Source organism: Hyla sarda, chromosome 3 (assembly GCF_029499605.1).
Source record: "Hyla sarda isolate aHylSar1 chromosome 3, aHylSar1.hap1, whole genome shotgun sequence".
NCBI lineage: Eukaryota > Metazoa > Chordata > Amphibia > Anura > Hylidae > Hyla > Hyla sarda.
In genome coordinates, this window is record NC_079191.1 from 389,647,436 (window position 1) to 389,671,559 (window position 24,124).

The window sequence follows — 24,124 nt, forward strand, 5'->3', positions numbered from 1 at the left end:
CCCATGGAAAATTACATAGTTGATGCAGAGTCTTACCTGGCAGGGGAGATACCATGATCACCAAGGTCTGAAGAACTCCTAGCATTGTGGTAGAGATTTTGCGTAGTACGATTGCAGTACTTTCATTCTTATTAGAACCGCAATTCTCGAGAGCATAGCACCTGAAGATCATCTCCTGAAACTGCCTCGGAACATCTGAAGAAGGAGAAGATCTTGAAGACTGCAGCTCCGGAAGAAGCTGACGACGAACTTAGAAGGAGGGAATCAGCAGTGAATTCCGGAACTTCGGCGAAGACGAAAGCGGCGCAGAATATCTTTGGAGAAGCTCGCTGCCTCTGGAGAAGATTTGCATACCTCCTCCCACAGGAAAGGAAGACCAGGAAAGAGCCTGCTGGAAGAAGCCATGGCCTCAACCAGCAAGTCAACCCAGGAAGCTGCAGGGCAAGGCCTGGAGGTCCAGCCCCAACTACAGAAAGCTTCAACCTCCACCACAGCAAGGCAGAAGGGCAGCAGAACCCCAACCAAGAAGCTCCAACCCTGGAGCCCTGGATGAGGCAGACTGTTGCCTTGAAGCTGAAGCCAGTGGATCGAAGGGTGCCGGACATGTCCCACGACGTGTTCTGCAAGAAGATGTGGGCGGATCAAGGCTTCTCCTCTGCGGACACCCTCGGCATTCAGACCTTCATGTCTGGGATTTTCTACATTACCTTCGCTACCATCAGCACCTGTAGAAGATACTGTGAGGCGGTAAAAGTGGAGAGTCCCGAATCCCCTTTCTCTCGCTTTGTGGGCAACTGCCCTTTTCAAAGAGAAGAGAGGCGGGTGACGGTCTCAATGCGGAACACACACACCCCAGGCAAGGACATCTCAACATTCCTGAAGCGCTTCTGCACTGTGGTGAGGGAACCCACTCACAACCTGAACTCTCTTGGATATTGGACCTTCAAGTGGTCTTTGGTCATCAGAATTAACAAGAATCCTGCCTCTCCAGATGGATGGCAACACCTGCCACTGACATTCTCCCTGGGAAACTCCACAGGACTTATCTTCTACCCAGACATGCCACAGACCTGCAGGAGATGTGGCAAGATGAGCCACGAGGGCAAGGACTGTAAGGAAAATGCCTGCAGGTTTTGCCGAATGACAGGTCACACGTCCAAGGATTGCCCCAAGAGCAAGACCTGCAACCTCTACGGACTGGCGGCCCACAGCTACAAGGACTGCCCCAGAGGGAGAGAACATGGGCATCTGTGGGATGTGTATATGGCATGGATTTTAGGGACCGGGAGATGGAAAAAGATGCTTGGTCGATCCTCCTACTTCAAATTTGGGGCACTGCGCGTGCAATCTAATGTGCCACCAGATAGGAGTGGTGTGTTAAGTAGTACTAATCTTATCACTTTAATCCCTGTTACGTCCCCTATCAGGGGTCGTGCATTTGGCTTTCGCTTCATCTGGAGCAAAATGGACAGAATCAAGAAGAATGTGATGTATAAGGAGCCCCGCAAGGGTGGGAAAGGAATCCCCGATATCCCCACTCTGCTGAGGGCCTCCCTTTCATGTGTCAGCGTGGAGCAAACTCTTGTTGAAAAGACTGGCTCAGCAGGCAGGTCAGCAGCTCAGCAGGTATGGTACCCACTCCTTTCGGATGGGGGCTGCAACCAAGGCTTCGAGAGAGGGCCTGTCAGTGGATGCAATACAGCGTATTGGGCGCTGCAGGTCTGGTTTTTATGCGGGGTATGTTCGCCCAGAATTGTTGCTTTAATGTTTTTTCTTTTTCAGATTCTCCGAAATCCAATGTTTATTTCCTGGGTCACTCTTACTTCCATCGGGAGGCTCAGAGAGCGGATTGTTGGCCTGGTGGTCGATCTTTGGGTACTGCAGTGACATTGTGACTCACTGGAGAGGTATTCCAGGCATGCGGTGGCCTAGGGTATTGTCGGAGGCGGGGGACATCACAAGGTTAACTCCCACTAGTGTGATTTTGGTGGTTCATGTTGGGGAGAATGACCTTTGTCATTCACGGGATCCGGCCATATAATACTGATGAAGGCTGATGTGGAGGGAATGTTGGTTTTCTTTACGGAACTGGTGCTCGTGTGGTCGGAGATTGTTCCGAGGGTTTCGTGGCAGGGGGCCCGCAATACCGATGCCATAAAGTGATCTCGATGGCTGGTGAACTCTCGGATGGCAAGGTTTGTGCACTTGAAAGGTGGTGTGGTTGTTCGCCACTGGGAGCTCGAAGGGGACAACAGGCGTTTTATGATCCCGGACGGGGTCCACCTGAACGATATTGGCCTGGACATATTTTTGTCCGGCCTTCAGGATGGCCTAGAACAGGCACTTTTCCTCCTTAGTGGCAGTCGTAGCACCGTGTAGGTGTATACGGGCTCTTCGATGGCCTGGTAAGAAAGGAGTTGGAGGAAAAGGTACCGAGGGCACATATGCCCGCCAAGAGTCTGGAGGTCGGCATACCGCCTTGGTAAGAGTTTCTGTTTTATGTTTAGGTAAAAGCTGATGTTAAATGTTAACTGCCATGCAGTTTTATATGGTTATGTTGTTTACATAAAATAAATTTGAGCTGTGACCACTACCCAGCCCAGTTAAAATGGAGAATTGAGTCTGTCGTTTTTTGGGGGAAAGGGGGAGAGGGCTCTTGGTATATAAGGGGAAGTTTGTTCTATGCAGTCAAATGTACACTACTGTTACACCAGATATGAGTTGCACTGGTGTGACACTGTGCCCTTGCAGGCCCTGAAATGCACACATGTGAAGGAAACTGACTGCTATTATATTAAAGTCAAAAAAGTTTTTTTTTTTTTTTTTTGTTTTTTTAATGCAAGCTATTGTGACACCAGATAGGAGTGGTGTGTTAAGTAGTTCTATTCCTATCACTTTAATCCCTGTTACGTCCCCTATCAGGGGACGTGTATATGGCATCGATTTTAGGAACTGGGAGATGGAAAAAGAAGCTTGGTCGGACCTCCTACTTCAAATTTGGGGCACTGCGCTTGCAATCTAATGTGCCACCAGATAGGAATATTAATACTTAACATACCACTCCTATCAGTTTAATCCCTGTTATGTGCCTTTTTTTTGTTTTTGTTTTTGAAGCCACAGTGCAGAACCAGAGGCCAGAAAAATTAGGCATGTACACATGCCTGAAAAATTTGGTATTGTTGCAGCCGCTGCTGTAGCAGCGGCCAAAAAAAATTATGTTTGTTTCCCAGGCAGAAAGGGCCCTAAAACTTTGCAGCTTGAACCCTAGTTGGTGGTGGATAAATCACGCAAGTCATCCGGCATTCAGAGGTAAAATACAGCAGCGTGTGGACCATTTTTAGCCCAAGGCAGCTCATCTCATCAGGCCTTTTTTACTCGAATGTATCGCCCACTGTCAGTCCCTTCGGGATCCATCCCTCATTCATCTTAAGAAAGGTGAGGTAATCTAGACTTTTTTGACCTAGGCGACTTTTCTTTTCAGTGACAATACCTCCTGCTGCACTGAAGGTCCTTTCTGACAGGACACTTGAAGCGGAGCAGGCCAGAAGTTCTATCGCAAATTGGGATAGCTCAGCCCACAGGTCAAGCCTGCACACCCAGTAGTCAAGGGGTTCATCGCTCCTCAGAGTGTCGATATCTGCAGTTAAGGCGAGGTAGTCTGCTACCTGTCGGTCGAGTCTTTCTCTGAGGGTGGACACCGAAGGGCTGTGGCGATGCGTAGGACTTAAAAAGCTCTGCATGTCCTCCGTCAACTTTACCTCTATAAAGCATCTGTTACGCCGAGCGCTCCGGGTCCCCGCTCCTCCCCGGAGCGCTCGCTACACTTCCCTCACTGCAGCGCCCCGGTCGGTTCCACGGACCCGGGGCGCTGCGTTACTACCTCCGGCCGGGATGCGATTCGCGATGCGGGTAGCGCCCGCTCGCGATGCGCACCCCGGCTCCCGTACCTTACTCGCTCCCCGTCAGTTCTGTCCCGGCGCGCGCGGCCCCGCTCCCTAGGGCGCGCGCGCGCCGGGTCTTTGCGATTTAAAGGGCCACTGCACCGCTGATTGGTGCAGTGGTTCCAATTAGTGTTTACACCTGTGCACTTCCCTATATCACCTCACTTCCCCTTCACTCCCTCGCCGGATCTTGTTGCCCTAGTGCCAGTGAAAGCGTTCCTTGTGTGTTCCTTGCCTGTGATTCCAGACCTTCTGCCGTTGCCCCTGACTACGATCCTTGCTGCCTGCCCCGACCTTCTGCTACGTCCGACCTTGCTTCTGTCTACTCCCTTGTACCGCGCCTATCTTCAGCAGCCAGAGAGGTTGAGCCGTTGCTAGGGGATACGACCTGGTCACTACCGCCGCAGCAAGACCATCCCGCTTTGCGGCGGGCTCTGGTGAAAACCAGTAGTGACTTAGAACCGATCCTCTAGCACGGTCCACGCCAATCCCTCTCTGGCACAGAGGATCCACTACCTGCCAGCCGGCATCGTGACAGTAGATCCGGCCATGGATCCCGCTGAAGTTCCTCTGCCAGTTGTCGCTGACCTCACCACGGTGGTCGCCCAGCAGTCACAACAGATTGCGCAACAAGGCCAACAGCTGTCTCAACTGACTGTTATGCTACAACAGTTACTACCACAGCTCCAGCAATCATCTCCTCCGCCAGCTCCTGTACCTCCTCCGCAGCGAGTGGCCGCTTCTGGAATACGACTATCCTTGCCGGATAAATTTGATGGGGACTCTAAGTTTTGCCGTGGCTTTCTTTCCCAATGTTCATTACACTTGGAGATGATGTCGGACCAGTTCCCCACTGAAAGGTCTAAGGTGGCTTTCGTAGTCAGCCTGCTGTCTGGAAAAGCCCTGGCTTGGGCCACACCGCTCTGGGACCGCAATGACCCCGTCACTGCCTCTGTACACTCCTTCTTCTCGGAAATTCGAAGTGTCTTTGAGGAACCTGCCCGAGCCTCTTCTGCTGAGACTGCCCTGTTGAACCTGGTCCAGGGTAATTCTTCCGTTGGCGAGTATGCCGTACAGTTCCGTACCCTTGCTTCAGAATTATCCTGGAATAATGAGGCACTCTGCGCGACCTTTAAAAAAGGCCTATCCAGCAACATTAAAGATGTTCTGGCCGCACGAGAAATCCCTGCTAACCTACATGAACTCATCCATCTTGCCACTCGCATTGACATGCGTTTTTCCGAACGGCGTCAGGAGCTCCGCCAGGATATGGACTCTGTTCGCACGAGGCGTTTCTTCTCCCCGGCTCCTCTCTCCTCTGGTCCCCTGCAATCTGTTCCTGTGCCTCCCGCCGTGGAGGCTATGCAGGTCGACCGGTCTCGCCTGACACCCCAAGAGAGGACACGACGCCGCATGGAGAATCTCTGCCTGTACTGTGCTAGTACCGAACACTTCCTGAAGGATTGTCCTATCCGTCCTCCCCGCCTGGAAAGACGTCCGCTGACTCCGCACAAAGGTGAGACAGTCCTTGATGTCTACTCTGCTTCTCCACGTCTTACTGTGCCTGTGCGGATGTCTGCCTCTGCCTTCTCCTTCTCTGCTGTGGCCTTCCTGGACTCTGGATCTGCAGGAAATTTCATCTTAGCCTCTCTCGTCAACAGGTTCAACATCCCGGTGACCAGTCTCGCCAGACCCCTCTACATCAATTGTGTAAACAATGAAAGATTGGACTGTACTATACGTTTCCGCACGGAGCCCCTTCTAATGTGCATCGGATCTCATCACGAGAGGATTGAACTGTTGGTCCTCCCCAATTGCACTTCTGAAATCCTTCTTGGACTTCCCTGGCTTCAACTCCATTCCCCAATCCTGGATTGGTCCACTGGGGAGATCAAGAGTTGGGGGCCCTCTTGTTCCAAGGACTGCTTAAAACCGGTTCCCAGTAAACCTTGCCGTGTCCCTGTGCTTCCTCATGTAACCGGTCTCCCTAAGGCCTATATGGACTTTGCGGACGTTTTTTGCAAAAAACAAGCTGAGACTCTACCTCCTCACAGGCCTTATGATTGTCCCATTGACCTCCTCCCGGGCACTACTCCACCCCGGGGCAGAATCTATCCTCTGTCCGTCCCAGAGACTCTTGCCATGTCTGAATACGTCCAAGAAAATTTAAAAAAGGGCTTTATCCGTAAATCCTCCTCTCCTGCCGGAGCCGGATTTTTCTTTGTGTCCAAAAAAGATGGCTCTCTACGTCCTTGCATTGACTACCGCGGTCTTAATAAAATCACGGTTAAGAACCGCTACCCCCTACCCCTCATCTCTGAACTCTTTGATCGTCTCCAAGGTGCCCATATTTTTACCAAACTGGACTTAAGAGGTGCTTATAATCTCATCCGCATCAGAGAGGGGGATGAATGGAAAACGGCATTTAACACCAGAGATGGACACTTTGAGTATCTGGTCATGCCCTTTGGTCTATGCAACGCCCCTGCCGTCTTCCAAGACTTTGTTAATGAAATTTTTCGTGATCTACTATACTCCTGTGTTGTTGTATATCTGGACGATATCCTGATTTTTTCTGCCAATCTTGAAGAACACCGCCAGCATGTCCGTATGGTTCTTCAGAGACTTCGTGATAATCAACTCTATGCCAAAATAGAGAAATGTCTGTTTGAATGCCAATCTCTTCCTTTTCTAGGATACTTGGTCTCTGGCCAGGGACTACAAATGGACCCAGATAAACTCTCTGCCGTCTTAGATTGGCCACGCCCCTCCGGACTCCGTGCCATCCAACGTTTTTTGGGGTTCGCCAATTATTACAGGCAATTTATTCCACATTTTTCTACCATTGTGGCTCCTATTGTGGCTTTAACAAAAAAAAATGCCGATCCCAAGTCTTGGCCTCCTCAAGCGGAAGACGCCTTTAAACGACTCAAGTCTGCCTTTTCTTCGGCTCCCGTGCTCTCCAGACCTGACCCATCTAAACCCTTCCTATTGGAGGTTGATGCCTCCTCAGTGGGAGCTGGAGCTGTCCTTCTACAAAAAAACTCTTCCGGGCATGCTGTTACTTGTGGTTTTTTTTCCAGGACCTTCTCTCCGGCGGAGAGGAACTACTCCATCGGGGATCGAGAGCTTCTAGCCATTAAATTAGCACTTGAGGAATGGAGGCATCTGCTGGAGGGATCAAGATTTCCAGTTATTATTTACACCGATCACAAGAACCTCTCCTACCTCCAGTCTGCCCAACGGCTGAATCCTCGTCAGGCCAGGTGGTCTCTGTTCTTTGCCCGATTTAATTTTGAAATTCACTTTCGGCCTGCTGATAAAAACATTAGGGCCGATGCTCTCTCTCGTTCCTCAGATGCCTCTGAAATTGAACTCTCTCCTCAACACATCATTCCTCCTGACTGCCTGATTTCCACTTCTCCAGCCTCCATCAGGCAAACTCCTCCAGGAAAGACCTTTGTTTCTCCACGCCAACGCCTTGGGATCCTCAAATGGGGTCACTCCTCCCATCTCGCAGGTCATGCGGGCATCAAGAAATCTGTGCAACTCATCTCTCGCTTCTATTGGTGGCCGACTCTAGAGACTGATGTGGTGGACTTTGTGCGAGCCTGCACTATCTGTGCCCGGGATAAGACTCCTCGCCAGAAGCCCGCTGGTTTTCTTCATCCTCTACCTGTCCCCGAACAACCTTGGTCTCTGATTGGTATGGATTTTATTACTGACTTACCCCCATCCCATGGCAACACTGTTATTTGGGTGGTCGTTGATCGATTCTCCAAAATGGCACATTTCATCCCTCTTCCTGGTCTTCCTTCAGCGCCTCAGTTGGCTAAACAATTTTTTGTACACATTTTTCGTCTTCACGGGTTGCCTACACAGATCGTCTCGGATAGAGGCGTCCAATTTGTGTCTAAATTCTGGAGGGCTCTCTGTAAACAACTCAAGATTAAATTAAATTTTTCTTCTGCATACCATCCTCAATCCAATGGACAAGTAGAGAGAATTAACCAGATCTTGGGTGACTATTTACGACATTTTGTTTCCTCCCGCCAGGATGACTGGGCAGATCTTCTACCTTGGGCCGAATTCTCGTATAATTTCAGAATCTCTGAATCTTCCTCCAAATCTCCGTTTTTCGTGGTGTACGGCCGTCACCCTCTTCCCCCCCTCCCTACCCCCTTGCCCTCTGGTCTGCCCGCTGTGGATGAAATTTCTCGTGATCTTTCCACCATATGGAAAGAGACCCAAAATTCTCTCTTACAGGCTTCTTCTCGCATGAAGAGATTCGCAGATAAGAAAAGAAGAGCTCCTCCCATTTTTTCCCCTGGAGACAAGGTATGGCTCTCCGCTAAATATGTCCGTTTCCGTGTCCCGAGCTATAAGTTGGGACCACGCTATCTTGGTCCTTTTAAAGTTTTGTGTCAAATTAATCCTGTCTCTTACAAACTTCTTCTTCCTCCTTCTCTTCGTATCCCTAATGCCTTTCACGTCTCTCTTCTTAAACCTCTCATCCTCAACCGTTTTTCTCCTAAATCTGTTCCTCCCACTCCTGTTTCCGGCTCCTCGGACATCTTCTCTGTCAAAGAGATTTTGGCCTCTAAAAAGGTCAGGGGAAGAACTTTTTTTTTAGTGGATTGGGAGGGTTGTGGTCCAGAAGAGAGGTCCTGGGAACCTGAGGACAATATCCTGGACAAAAGTCTGATCCTCAGGTTCTCAGGCCCCAAGAAGAGGGGGAGACCCAAGGGGGGGGGTACTGTTACGCCGAGCGCTCCGGGTCCCCGCTCCTCCCCGGAGCGCTCGCTACACTTCCCTCACTGCAGCGCCCCGGTCGGTTCCACGGACCCGGGGCGCTGCGTTACTACCTCCGGCCGGGATGCGATTCGCGATGCGGGTAGCGCCCGCTCGCGATGCGCACCCCGGCTCCCGTACCTTACTCGCTCCCCGTCAGTTCTGTCCCGGCGCGCGCGGCCCCGCTCCCTAGGGCGCGCGCGCGCCGGGTCTTTGCGATTTAAAGGGCCACTGCACCGCTGATTGGTGCAGTGGTTCCAATTAGTGTTTACACCTGTGCACTTCCCTATATCACCTCACTTCCCCTTCACTCCCTCGCCGGATCTTGTTGCCCTAGTGCCAGTGAAAGCGTTCCTTGTGTGTTCCTTGCCTGTGATTCCAGACCTTCTGCCGTTGCCCCTGACTACGATCCTTGCTGCCTGCCCCGACCTTCTGCTACGTCCGACCTTGCTTCTGTCTACTCCCTTGTACCGCGCCTATCTTCAGCAGCCAGAGAGGTTGAGCCGTTGCTAGGGGATACGACCTGGTCACTACCGCCGCAGCAAGACCATCCCGCTTTGCGGCGGGCTCTGGTGAAAACCAGTAGTGACTTAGAACCGATCCTCTAGCACGGTCCACGCCAATCCCTCTCTGGCACAGAGGATCCACTACCTGCCAGCCGGCATCGTGACAGCATCCTGTCCTTGCCGGGCGTGGTCGAGGGAGGAGGAGGATGACATTCACCTCTTCCCCTGTTAGATTTCCGTTGCGCTGTGACATGACCCTTATACGCTGTGTAAAGCATACTTTTAAATTTATTTTGGACCTGCTGCATCCTTTCTGCCTTGCGGTAATTCTGTATCATTTCAGGCACTTTCTGCTTATACCGGGGGTCTAGTAGCGTGGACACCCAGTACAGGTCATTCTCCTTCAGCCTTTTTATACGAGGGTCCCTCAACAGGCACGACAGCATGAAAGACCCCATTTGCACAAGGTTGGATGCCGAGCTAGTCATGTCCCGTTCCTCGTCCTCAGTGATCTCACTGAATGTATGTTCTTCCCCCAGCCACGTAAAACACCACGGGTACCAGATAGGTGACAACGAGCACCCTGGGATGCCTGTTGTGGTTGGTCTTCCTCCTCCACCTCAAAGCCACATTCCTCCTCTGACTCCCAATCCTCTTCCAGCGTTGCCGCAGGTCCAGTAAGCGATGCTGATAAGGCTGTTTCTGGTGGTGATAGTGACCACAACTCTTCCTCTTCACGCTCATCTACAACCTGATCCAGCACTCTTCACAGGGCACTCTCCAGGAAGAAAACAAATGGTATGATGTCGCTGATGGTACCTTCGGTGCGATAGACTAGGTTTGTTACCTCCTCAAAAGGATGCATGAGCCTACAGGCATTGCGCATGAGCGCCCAGTAACGTGGCAAAAAAATTCCCAGCTCCGCAGAGGCTGTCCTAGCACCCCGGTCATAAAAATACTCGTTAATGGCTTTTTCTTGTTGGAGCAGGCGGTCGAACATTAGGAGTGTTGAATTCCACAGTGTCAGGCTGTCGCAAATCAAGTTCCTCATTGGCATGTTGTTTAGCAGCTGAATATCTGAAAAGTGCACCATGGAAGTGTAGGAATGCCTGAAATGGCTACACACCTTCCTGGTCTGCTTCAGGACGTCCTGTAAGCCTGGATACTTATGCACAAAGCGTTGCACGATCAGATTACACACATGTGCCATGCCCGGCACATGTGTCAACTTGCCCAAATTCAATGCCGCCAACAAATTTGTTCCGTTGACACAAACCACTTTGCAGATCTCCAGTTGGTGCGGAGTCAGCCACTGATCCACCTGTGCGTTCAGGGCGGACAGGAGTGCTGGTGTGGTGTGACTCTCTGCTTTCAGGCAAGTCAACCCCAAGATGGTGTGACACTGCCATATCCGGGATGTGTAATAGCACCTGGGGAGCTGGGGGGGGGGTGCCGTTGATGTGGAGCAAGACGCAGCAGCAGAAGAGGAGTCAGCCGAGGAAGTAATGGAAGAGGATGGAGTAGGAGGAGTAGAGGAGGTGGCCTGCAATTCCTGGTGGGGTCACCAACTCCTCTGCAGAGCCACGCATTCCATGCTTTGTGATGTGAGATCATGTGCCATTTGCAAAGCAGTTGTACCTAGGTGGGTGTTGGACTTCCCACGACTCAGTTTCTTTTGGTTGCAAATGGCATCGCTGTTGTCAGAGGCAGACACAGAAAAAAAGTGCCACACTGCTGAGCTCTGCAATGACGGCATTCTGGTGGTGGCAACAGCATGCGTTGATTGGCGTGCTGTCTGGCTGACCCCGGGTGCTGATGCATGCTGTCTGACTGTGCCACTAGCTCCTTGCGACGACCTCCCCCTGCTTTCAACTCGTCTTCTCCTCCTCTCTGTCTCCCCATCTGAACTTTCCCCCTGTTCTTCTCTTCTAGCGGGCACCCACGTGACATCCAAGGACGCATTGTCATCATCAACCGCTTCACTTGTATCTGACAACGCAAGAAAGGAAGCAGCGCCGGGTACAACATCATCATCATCACACCGTATGTCCATGTGTGTAATGCTGCCTGACTGAGACATATCCCTGTTATCTACATCCTCTGGCAATAATGGTTGCGCATCACTCATTTCTTCAAACTGATGTGTAAATAACTCCTCTGACGGATCAAGTAAAGTGACTGTGGTGCTAGTGTTGGTGGTGGCGGCAGGCGGGCGAGTGGTAACTTGAGAGGTGCCCGAAGCTAAGCTGGAGGAGGATGGTGCGTCAAGGTTTAAATGTACACTACTGTTACACCATATATGAGTTGCACTGGTGTGACACTGTGCCCCTGCAGGCCCTCAAACGCACTTGTGGGAAAGAAACTGTCCGTTATTATTTCACAGTCAAAAAAGTTTTTTTGTTTTTTTTAAATGTACACTACTGCTACATCATATATGAGTTGCACTGGTGTGACACTGTGCCCTTGTAGGCTCTGAAATGCACTTGTGTGAAGGAAACTGACCGTTATTATTTTACAGTCAAAAATTTTTTTTTGGGGGGGGAAATGTACACTACTGTTACACCATATATGAGTTGCACTGGTGTGACACTGTGCCCTTGCAGGCCCCCTAAACGCACTTGTGAAGGAAACTGACCGTTATTATTTCACAGTCAAAAAAGTGGGTTTTTTTTATGTACACAACTGTTACACCATATATGAGTTGCACTGGTGTGACACTGTGCCCTTGCAGGCCCTGAAACGCACTTGTGTGAAGGAAACTGACCGTTATTATTTCACAGTCAAACATTTTTTTATTTTTAAATGTACACTACTGTTACACCATATATGAGTTGCACTAGTGTGACACTGTGCCCTTGCAGACCCTGAAACGCACTTGCGTGAAGGAAACTGACTTATTATTTCACAGTCAAAAAAGTGTTTTTTTGGGAAATGTACACTACTGTTACACCATATATGAGTTGCACTAGTGTGACACTGTGCCCTTGCAGACCCTGAAACGCACTTGCGTGAAGGAAACTGACTTATTATTTCACAGTCAAAAAAGTGTTTTTTTGGGAAATGTACACTACTGTTACACCATATATGAGTTGCACTGGTGTGACACTGTGCCCTTGCAGGCCCTGAAACGCACTTGTGTGAAGGAAACTGACCGTTATTATTTCTAAGTCAAATTTTTTTATTTTTTTTTTAAATGTACACTACTGTTACATCATATATGAGTTGCACTGGTGTGACACTGTGCCCTTGTAGGCTCTGAAACGCACTTGTGTGAAGGAAACTGACCGTTATTATTTTACAGTCAAAACATTTTTTTTTTGGGGGGGGGGAAATGTACACTACTGTTACACCATATATGAGTTGCACTGGGGTGACACTGTGCCCTTGCAGGCCCTGAAACGCACTTGTGTGAAGGAAACTGACACGGCACGGCGAACGCGAACAAGCTATGTTCGCCGGGAACCGTTCACCGGCAAACAATTTGCAACATATCTACTTAACAATATAAACTGGGATAATGTCCTCAAAAAGAACACTACTAACACTAAATGGGAGACTTTAAAAAAATCTTAAATTTTCAATGTAAGATGTATATGCCATATGGGAATAAAAGGGTCAGAAATAAAAGAAAACCAATATGGATGAATAAAAATGTTAAGGGGGCAATAAAAGACAAAAATTAAGCATTCAAATTAAATAAAAGATGCAAAAATAGAGACAAAAAGACTCATTGCCAAATAAAGTAAAACTAATCCAAAAATGTTCTTTAACTACCGTATTTATCGGCGTATAACACGCACTTTTTAGGCTAAAATTTTTAGCCTAAAGTCTGTGTGCGTGTTATACGCCGATACACCCCCAGGAAAGGCAGGGGGAGAGAGGCCGTCGCTGCCCGCTTCTCTCCCCCTGCCTTTCCTGGGGTCTAGAGCGCTGCTGTCGGCCCTTCTCACCCCCTAGCTATCGGCGCCGCTGCCCGTTCTGTCCCCCTGACTATCGGTGCCGGCGCCGATTGCCAGGGAGAGAGAAGCGGCGCCGACAGCCAGGGGGAGAGAAGGGGCAGCGGCACCCATTGCCGACGCCGCTGCCCCGTTGCCTCCCCCCATCCCCGGTGGCATAATTACCTGAGTCCGGTCCGCGCTGCTCCAGGCCTCCGTCGTGCGTCCCCGGCGTCATTGCTATGCGCTGAACGGCGCGGCGCATGACGTCAGTGCGCCGCGCCGTGCATAGCAACGACGCTGGGGACGCACGACGGAGGCCTGGAGCAGCACGGACCGGACTCAGGTAATTATGCCACCGGGGATGGGGGGAGGCAACGGGGCAGCGGCGCCGGCAATGGGTGCCGCTGCCCCTTCTCTCCCCCTGGCTGTCGGCGCCGCTTCTCTCCCCCTGGCTATCGGCGCCGGCACCGATAGTCAGGGGGACAGAACGGGCAGCGGCGCCAATAACCAGGGGGTGAAAAGGGCCGACAGCAGCGCACTAGACCCCAGGAAAGGCAGGGGGAGAGAAGCGGGCAGCGACGGCCTCTCTCCCCCTGCCTTTCCTGGGGGTATATCGGGGTATACACGCACACACGCACCCTCATTTTTTCATGGATATTTGGGTAAAAAACTTTTTTTACCCAAATATCCTTGGTAAAATGAGGGTGCGTGTTATAGGCCGGTGCGTGGTATACCCCGATAAATACGGTATATAAATAGCAAAAAGGCTAAACATTTAAGTGTAGGCCCTTTAAAAAATGATGAGGAAGAAATTATAAACGGGGAAAAGCAAATATATTAAACAAATTCTTCTCCACTGTATTCACCGAGGAAAATGAAATGCCAAGTGAAAAACTGTGAGATAAGGTAAACTCCCCAGTACAGGTCACCTGTCTAAACCAGGAAGAAGTACAGTGCCGCCTCAAAAAATCTAAATAGACAAATCACCAGGTCCAGATTGCATTCACCCCCGTGTTCTAAAGGAATTAAGTAATGTAATAGACAGACCCCTATTTTTAATATTCAGGGACTCTATATCAGGCCCAAGGCCTGATTATTAAAATCCTATATGTGTATTATAATTATAACTGTGTGATGTATTATCCAAGACCTGGGGGTGAGAGGTCATTCAGACGGTGTATCCTTTGTTTTTTGTGTATTGCATTTTATTGGAGGTCTGGCTGTCTGGTATCTCCTTTGAAGTCATGCACTCTGGTCCCATCATATAATCAAACAGATAAGGGGTCAGGAAGGGAGATGCCCCACCTGGTGGGATCAGAGGGGAGTGGGGGAATGGAGTTTCCCTCCAAAGAAGCAGATAAGACTTAAAATGCTGGACTCAACTGTTGTTAAAGGCTGTGCCATAAGCTGACAAGACCATCCTAAGAACAGCTGGACTCTCACTGACAAGGACTGCTATATCATCATGCTGTAAGGACTTCATTTTTGCTTTATGAACTTGTCTTGCCAAAACTCTTTTATATATTTTTATACCTGTATGTCATTTGTTTCTGTATTTTTATATAGTCAGCACTGTGATACCTTTTATCAGATTAAATGTTTAATTAATCAGCTCTGGTCTTTGATCTCTAAATATATGAGCTCACCTTTCTGAAGGCAGCTCTGGTGGAAACATGTTTATCTAAGGGTTAATTTGGTGACTTGCTGGGACTAGTAGTGTATACCCAGAGGTCTGGTGGCCTTAACCCTTGCACCATCACTCTCTCTCTAATGTCTTGGCTGGACCGATAGGGTGTGATCGTGACAACTGGTGGCAGCGTCTGGATATATTTAGAGATTTTTAGTGCTTGCTGGATTTTACCTGTAAGGAAATCTTAGCACTAAAAAGAAATTGCATACATATTCTTGTGTGTAAATTCCAAAGACAGAGCTCAGTGCTGGTTTAAAAGACATACAAAAAGAGTGCAAGACAGTTATGTCCTCCCCATCTCCTGTTTTACCTCCTCTGATTCATCTCAGAAATATGGAGGCATATCGCAAGCAGTCCATGCCTGCACTGGAGCTAATGTGCCAAGAAAAGGACATCCCTACTGCAGGAAAGAACAAGGAACAACTTATTGCTGATCTTGTGGAGTATGATGCCCGTGCAGAAGAGCTGAGTGACCTGAGACAAAGTTCTACAGCTGAAACTGCCATCCAAGGACTGATATCTCCTGGGGAATACAACATTACTCCCCATCAGGACAGTACTCCACATGAGACCTTGGACTCTTATATGCGGACTGCCTTACAACACCTTGGGAATGTGGATGCCAATATGAAACTCCAACTGCTTCTCCAGTACCAAACTGCAGAGAGAGAGGCACAGGCACGGGCTGCAGAGAGAGAGAGGCACAGATATGAGCTGCAGAGAGAGAGGCACGAGCCGCAGAAAGAGAGGCCAAGCGAAGGCATGAACTGGAGGTTCTGAGGTTGAGAGGGGATGCTTCATCCGAACGGAGTGATGTGCAGGATCAAGGAGACCACAAACCCCGCTTGGAACATTTCCCCATGTTGGAGAAAGATGGTGATCTGGATGTGTTCCTGGGAGGATTTGAAAATGTTTGCCGGTAGTTCCATCTACCTAAGGAACAGTGGGGACGATATCTAACCCCACGGCTGCGAGGGAAAGCTCTGGATGTGTTTGCTTCGCTTCCCTCTGAAAGTGACCAGGACTATGAGGCAATAAAATCTGCCCTGCTAAAAAGTTTTAATCTGACTCCAGAGGCTTATCGGAAAAGATTTAGGACTTTGCAACAAAGCGCCACAGAAAGCTGCACTGAACATGCAGGTCAGCTAAGGACTGCATTCAGGCAATGGACTGGGGGCCTACAAGTCACTAACTATGAGGCCCTGGAGGACTTGATGGTCCTGGATCAGTTTCTCCAAACACGGAGCTTTGAAGCCAGAGAGTGGATTTTGGACCGCAAGCCGAAGACAGCCATGGAAGCAGCAGAACTAGGAGATGACTATGCCAACAACCGGGCGCCAGCAGCAAAGCGTGGATCTGCACAAGCTGGAGCAAGTACCTGGAGGGGAGCCACACAACCCCAAAGCACCACCAGGTCAGCCGGGAAATTCTTGCCATCATTCCCAAAAGCAACAGGAGCCACATTGGGTCAGGGGGACACCCGCCGATGGTACAGATGCAACAATATTGGGCACCTGAGTACCACTTGCCCCAAAAAGAGAATTCTCCATCAGTAGCTGGGGGACACACAGACACTCTTCTGGTGTCCGGAGCAGTGGAGAAAAGAGCGGATAACCTGCAGAGTGTAACTGTGGGTGACCGGGTGACAGTGGGTTTGCGAGATTGTGGAGCCTTCTTTATCTTGGTGCAGCCTGAAGTGGTGGATATAGAGGACATCATCCCTGGAAGAACCATGGCTTTAAAAGGAATTGGAGGTGTGCGGCCTGCTGTGCCCATGGCCCGTGTGTACCTGGATTAGGGTACAGGCAAAGGTTTGTGGGAGGTGGGAGTCTCTGAGGACATCCCTGTTAATGTTCTGCTGGGGAATGATTTGGGTCGGATGCTCTGTCATTATGCTCCAGAGGACACTACCTGCACACCGGAAGGGCTAGGAGAGAGCCCTGTTCATTCTGAGGTACTGTGCGAGACTTTGGGAGACACTGCGAGATGTGGAAACTGGGAGGGAGTGCAGGGGATTGATAATTGTTTACCTGTGACTGAACCAGTAATGTTTTCCAAAAGTGAAATGGGGTGTATTGTAAAATGTGGTGACAATGCATTGCCAATGCCAAAACCTAGTGGAGATGGGATAGGGGGAGGGGTTGGTGTGCCCCTGGTGACATGTAAGGATGAGGGACCAGCAGTGAGTGATATATCCCAATCCTGTGAGCCTAAGGAGGAGGAGGGAAGGAGTGATAGCCCTGTGCATGATGCCTGTATTGCTATGTCTGGAACTGAGGGGGAGGAAGGTAAACCCCAGGGAGGCATACCAATGGTGGCAGTGGTAACGCGTCAGCAGCATGCCAGGGCTGCAGCTTTAACAGGAAGGGAGGATGGTGATGCAAGGGGCAAGCTGTGTGACTTGTAAGCCCCAGCAGAGGAAGGTGGAGATGCTAGTTCACCTGGGGGAAATGTGCTCCCTGATACCATGAGATGGGGGGAGGGAAATGAGCATTGCCGGGAAGCTCTGCGCAGTGACCCTTCCCTTGAAGGGCTGAGACAACATGCTGAACATACAGGTGTTGACGCAGATGGGCATCGGGTATATTGGGAAAATGATATCTTGTACTGGGAGTCCCTTTCCAAAGGCATGCTAGGGGCCCAGGAGAGAGAAAGGCAGTTAGTGGTTCCTAGGCAGTACAGGAAAGAGCTGCTGAGGTTGGCCCATGAGACCCCCCTGGCAGGACATTTGAGAGTGGCCAAGACAAAGTCCAGGTTGGCACACAATTTCTACTGGCCAGGTATGGGTACTGCTGTTGCCAATTATTGTAGATCTCGTCGTGTCTGCCAGAGGGTAGGTAAGTCTGGGGATGTTACTCGTGTTCCTCTAGTTCCCCTACCAGTCATATCTGTACCCTTTGAACGAGTGGCAGTGGATATTGTGGGACCTCTAGCTATACCCAGCAGCAGAGGGAAACAATTTATTATCACTGTGGTGGATTATGCAACTAGGTACCCTGAAGCTGTTGCCTTATCCTCTGTCCGGGCAGATAAGGTGGCAGATGCACTGATCAGTATATTCTGTAGGGTGGGGTTCCCCAAAGAAATGCTCACTGATCAGGGCACACAGTTCATGTCCAATCTCATGCAAAACCTCTGTAAAAAGGTGAATGTACAGAACTTAGTAGTAAGCCCATACCACCCCCAAACAAATGGTCTCTGCGAGAGGTTCAATGGCACCTTGAAACAAATGCTAAAAACATTTGTAGAATCGGAGGGCAGAGACTGGGAAAAGTATTTACCCCATCTGTTATTTGCTTACAGGGAGGTACCCCAAGAGTCTACAGGTTTCTCGCTCTTTGAGTTATTGTATGGTCACAAAGTGCAGGGACCCCTAGATTTAGTTAAGGGAGAATGGGAAGGGGGGCTACATGCCCCTGAGACTTCTGTGGTGGAGTATGTACTGAGATTCAGGGACAGGATGCAGACATTGACTGGGCTGGTACATGACAACCTCACAGCAGCACAGTCCAGGCAGAAGTACTGGTACTATCGCAATGCAAGGGACGGGGTCTATGAAGTGGGACAGAAGGTAATGGTTCTGAACCCCATTAGGCAGAATAAGTTGCAGGCGGCCTGGGAGGGTCCCTTTACCATTTTACGGTGCCTAGAACCCACCACGTATGTAGTAGCCCTTGATCAGAAAGGTCAGAGGCAGAGACAGTACCACATTAATATGCTGAAGGCATACTATGACCCTGAGGAGGTGGTACTCAGTGTATGTAGTGCACCAGAGGAAGGGCTGGGTAGTGATCCCTTACTTGATCTAGTGGAAATGTACAAACAAGGAGAGCGCTCCTAGTGTGATACCGTAATGCAAAGAGAATATGAACAAACAAGAAAACTTGCTCACCAAGTATAGTTGTACTGCGACCAAGTACAACTATGGTGAAGACGTGGAGTGACCCTGCAACGGGCGAAGAACGGCAGCTGCTCCTGGACACACAGGCGAAGCAAATAAACGGATCCCTCCAAGGAACAGCCCAGGATAGAGGCAGCGCACAAGACTTCAAGGGTAAAATGGTTTATTTACCCGGCATGCCACACGCTGTGTGGTTTAAATGAGATGATTGAGAACGCTGTGTGACTTGACTTGCCTTCTATTATCATATTATAAATATATTACAAATTTATTGATATATTTTATATATTTTATATTTTATTTATATTCATATCTAATTTCTCTAGTTAGGTATGTGACATATATATAATTTTTTATTTTACTATTTTTTATGTGTGTGTTTTATGGGCTCCTGCCTATTGCTTTTATTCCAGCAATGTGCGGGTTAACTGTTGTGTATAAATACCCTATGTGTCTCTACCCTCAACATGCCTGATGAAGCTGGTTATCCAGCGAAACGCGTTAAGCATGCCGGGTAAATAAACCATTTTACCTTTGAAGTCTTGTGCGCTGCCTCTATCCTGGGCTGTTCCTTGGAGGGATCCGTTTATTTGCTTGATCTAGTGGAGGAAGCTAGGAGCCAGGGATCCCTTCAGGATGTGGAGATCAATCCACAGCTCTCAGATGAAAGGAGGAGGCAGCTTAATCAGGTACTAGGCCCCTTCAGTGCCACCTTTACTGGGAGGCCCGGGCGAACTACTCTAGCCACCCACCATGTTGATACGTGAGCCCAGCCACCACTAAGACAGGTAGCCTACCAGGTATCCCCAGAGGTAAAAGCCCATATACAGAAGGAGATCGAGGACAAGTTAGAGCTAGGGGTAATTAAGAAGTCAAAAAGCCCCCGGGTCTCCCCAGTAGTGCTGGTGCCCAAAAAAGACAAATCCACTAGGTTCTGTGTGGATTACCAAAGGTTAAATGCTGTGACTACCTTTGATGCTTACCCTATGCCCAGAATAGATGAACTACTTGATGAGCTAGCAGGTTCCCAATGTGTGACTATCATGGATTTAAGCCGAGGGTACTGGCAGATCCCAATGACCCCAGAGGCCCAGGAGTAGTCAGCCTTTATCACTCCCTTTGGGTTGTTTGAGTGCTGTGTCATGCCTGTCTGGATGAAAAAATGCCCCAGCCACTTTCCAACGACTGTTGGTCAGCTGCTAGAGGGCCACAGGGAATACGCCGTGGCCTACTTAGATGATATTGCCATATTCAGCAAGACCTGGGAGGAGCACCTGAGTCACCTGGGAAAGGTGGTAAAGCAAATAGCTGAGGCAGGGCTTACCATAAAACCAGAAAAGTGTCAAGTTAGCATGACAGAAGTGCAGTATCTAGGACATAGGGTAGGAGGAGGGTCAATTCCTAAGACCAAAAAGCAGGTCATGTCCTTTTTGGGGACGGCAGGGTATTATCGTAGATTTGTCCCAGATTATAGTAAGATAGCAAAACCTCTCACAGACTTGACAAAAAAGAAGGTGTCCAAGCAAATTACCTGGACTGAGGATTGTGATAAGTCCTTCATTGCCCTCAAGACTGCACTGTCCAACTCTCCGGTCCTCCAGGCCCCAGATTTCAGTAGGAGGTTTGTGGTACAAACAGATGCTTCCAATTTTGGTCTGGGGGCTGTTCTTAGCCAAGTAAACTCCAATGGAGAAGAACACCCCATTCTCTACCTGAGTAGGAAGCTATTGCCTAGAGAAGTGGCCTATGCGGTCATAGAGAAGGATTGTCTAGCTGTGGTCTGGGCTTTGCAAAAATTACAGCCATACCTGTACGGCAGGGATTTTACTACATTGGTTGGACAGAGTGTCAGGTAACAATGGCAAACTGCTTCGCTGGAGTCTTATCCTCCAACAATATAATTTCACTGTCCAACACAGGGAAGGAAGCCTGCATCAAAATGCAGATGGATTATCGCGTCAGGGAGAAATAGATGGTTAATGGAGACAGATCAATCAGCCTGGAAAGGCAAGATCTCTCTGTCCCCATCTTAAGGGGGAGGTGTCAGGCCCAAGGCCTGATTATTAAAATCCTATATGTGTATTATAATTATAACTGTGTGATGTATTATCCAAGACCTTGGGGTGAGAGGTCATTCAGACGGTGTATCCTTTGTTTTTTGTGTATTGCATTTTATTGGGGGTTTGGCTGTTTGGTATCTCCTTTGAAGTAATGCATTCTGGTCCCATCATATAATCAAACAGATAAGGGGTCAGGAAGGGAGATGCCCCACCTAGTGGGATCAGAGGGGAGGGAGGGGGATTGGAGTTTCCCTCCAAAGAAGCAGATAAGACTTAAAATGCTGGACTCAACTGTTGTTAAAGGCTGTGCCATAAGCTGACAAGACCATCCTAAGAACAGCTGGACTCTCACTGACAAGGACTGCTATATCATCATGCTGTAAGGACTTCATTTTTGCTTTATGAACTTGTCTTGCCAAAACTCTTTTATATATTTTTATACCTGTATGTCATTTGTTTCTGTATTTTTATATAGTCAGCACTGTGATACCTTTTATCAGATTAAATGTTTAACTAATCAGCTCTGGTCTTTGATCTCTAAATATATGAGCTCACCTTTCTGAAGGCAGCTCTGGTGGAAACACGTTTATCTAAGGGTTAATTTGGTGACTTGCTGGGTACTGGTGACTAGTAGTGTATACCCAGAGGTCTGGTGGCCTTAACCCTTGCACCATCACACTCTCTCTAATGTCTTGGCTGGACCGATAGGGTGTGATCGTGACACTCTGACAGGGACTAGTGACAGGGACTGTTCCCCAGGACTGACGCATGGCAAATGTGGTGCCAATATTTAAAAAGGGGTCAAAAGGTGACCCCGGGAATCAGGGGCGTACCTAGAGCATTTAACACCCGGGGCAGACCCTTTGTTTGGCACCCCCCCACACACACACACACACATGCACCCCCTTTAATTACACCCCCTCCCTCCCCTCCCCCCAGGGGCGGACTGACAACAGTCGGGGCCCCCGGACCAAAAAAAAGGCAAGGGCCCCTGCTAGGCTCTGCAGCTCATCAATCTTCTGCCATGCTCCTATTCCACCCAAATCCCACACACAATAAATTAAAATTCATATATGTAAGAAACACTTTAACGTAGATAAATTGCCATGACCAATAATACTGGTATACAAGGAGTAAATATATACCACAACACAATAACTGGATATTACCACCATAATGTTCTGAATAAAACCACAATACACAGAGCAGTATACTATACAGGATCTGTATACAATATAAGTGATTGTATACAGGACCATATGGCGGTAGATATCAGCTGTACACAGGATGTGTATACCATATAAGCGATTAAAGTTACATTTTGGGACTCACAATTACGTCTTTTCTGATCAGCGGCGTCCTCTTTCCTTTTCTACTCTGTCCGGATAAGACCGCCATTTGGATCTCTTAACATCTGCAGGAAAAACATGTCAGACTCTGCATTTTTTCAGTGCCCTCCCCTACTCTACAATCTTTCCATCTATAGGCCCACAAACTGTAATAATGCCCTCCTTGGTGTTCTGCACAGTAAACGGGCAGGTAGGTAGGTAGCCAGGTAACCCCCTCTTTCCCATAGGTATATGCAGAGTGTCAGGATCCGGGCTGGTAGCTGGTAGCGGAGGCTGGTGGTGGATCCGCTGTGCCAGAGAGGTGATGACGTGGGCCGCACCAGGTGAACGGAGTCTAAGGAGTTGCTGTTTTTCACCAGAGCCCGCCGCAAAGCGGGATGGACTTGCTGCGGCAAGTAACCCCCAGGTCGTTCCACCCAGTAGCGACTCAACCTCTCTGGCTGCTGAGATAAGGCAATGTACAAGAGGATCAGGCAAAGGCGTAGTCAGACGTAGCAAGTGGTCAGGGCAGGTGCACAGGTTCACAGGCGGTAGTCAGTAGCAACGGGAACGGCAACAGGCAGGGTAACACAGGAACAAGGAATGCTTTCTCTCAGACACAAAGGCAACAAAGATCTGGCAGAAGGCTGTGGGAGGAGACTGTACTTATAGGCAGTGCACAGGTGAGGTCTAATTAAGTCCAAACAGCACTCCCACTCACAAGGCTTAACCCTTAATAAACCAGTTTGGACCAGGCACCAATCACCTGTGCATTGGTCCTTTAGATCTAAGTGTCCCGGTGCATGCGCGCCCTAGGGAGCAGGGATGCACATGCCGAGGCGCTGCCTGGGGACACACGCTGTGAGCGCTCTGAGGTCAGCAGGGGGCCCGGAGCGCTCAGCATAACAGTACTCCCCCCTTTGGTCTCCCCCTCTTTTGGGTACCCAAGAACTTGAGGATGAGGCTGCGGTCTAGGATGTTCTCCTCCGGCTCCCAAGATCTCTCTTCAGGACCGCAGCCCTCCCAGTCGACCAGAAAGAATTTTCTCCCTCTAACCACTTTGGATGCCAAAATCTCCTTGACGGAGACACAGGAGTGGGAGAAATGTCCTTGGGGGAAAAAACGGTTGAAGATTGCTGGCTTCAGAAGAGAGACATGAAAAGAATTAGGTATTCTGAGGGAGGAAGGGAGATGGAGCTGATAGACCACGGGATTAATTTTCTTCTTGATTCTGTAGGGAACCAAGTAATGGGGACCTAATTTGTAACTTGGGACCCTAAATCGGATGTACTTGGAAGACAGCCACACTTTGTCCCCTGGGGCAAAAATTGGAGGAACCCGACGTTTCTTATCGGCCTGTGTCTTCATGCGAGAGGTGGCTGCAAGAAGAGATTGGCGCGTCTCACGCCAGATGGATACAAAATCCCGGACAAGATTATCGACAGCGGGTACTTCTGAGGAGGTGGGCAACGGAAGAGGTGGTAAAGGGTGACGTCCATACACCACGAAAAAAAGGAGACTTGTTAGAAGCGGAGGACTCTTTGTGGTTGTAGGAGAACTCAGCCCATGGGAGCAAGTCTACCCAATCATCCTGACGAGATGAGATAAAGTGCCGGAGATAGTCACCCAAAATTTGACTAATGCGCTCTACTTGACCGTTGGACTGGGGGTGGTAGGAAGAAGAGAAGTCCAATTTGATCTTCAGTTGACCACAGAGGGCTCTCCAAAACTTAGGCACAAACTGCACCCCTCTGTCGGATACAATGTGTGTGGGCAGACCATGGAGACGAAAAATGTGAGAAAGAAATTGTTTCGCCAGCAATGGTGCAGAAGGAAGAGCAGGCATAAGTACAAAGTGCGCCATCTTGGAAAACCGATCCACAACCACCCAAATAACTGTTTTGCCATGAGAAGGTGGGAGATCGGTGACAAAGTCCATGGCGATGTGGGACCATGGAGTCTCTGGAAC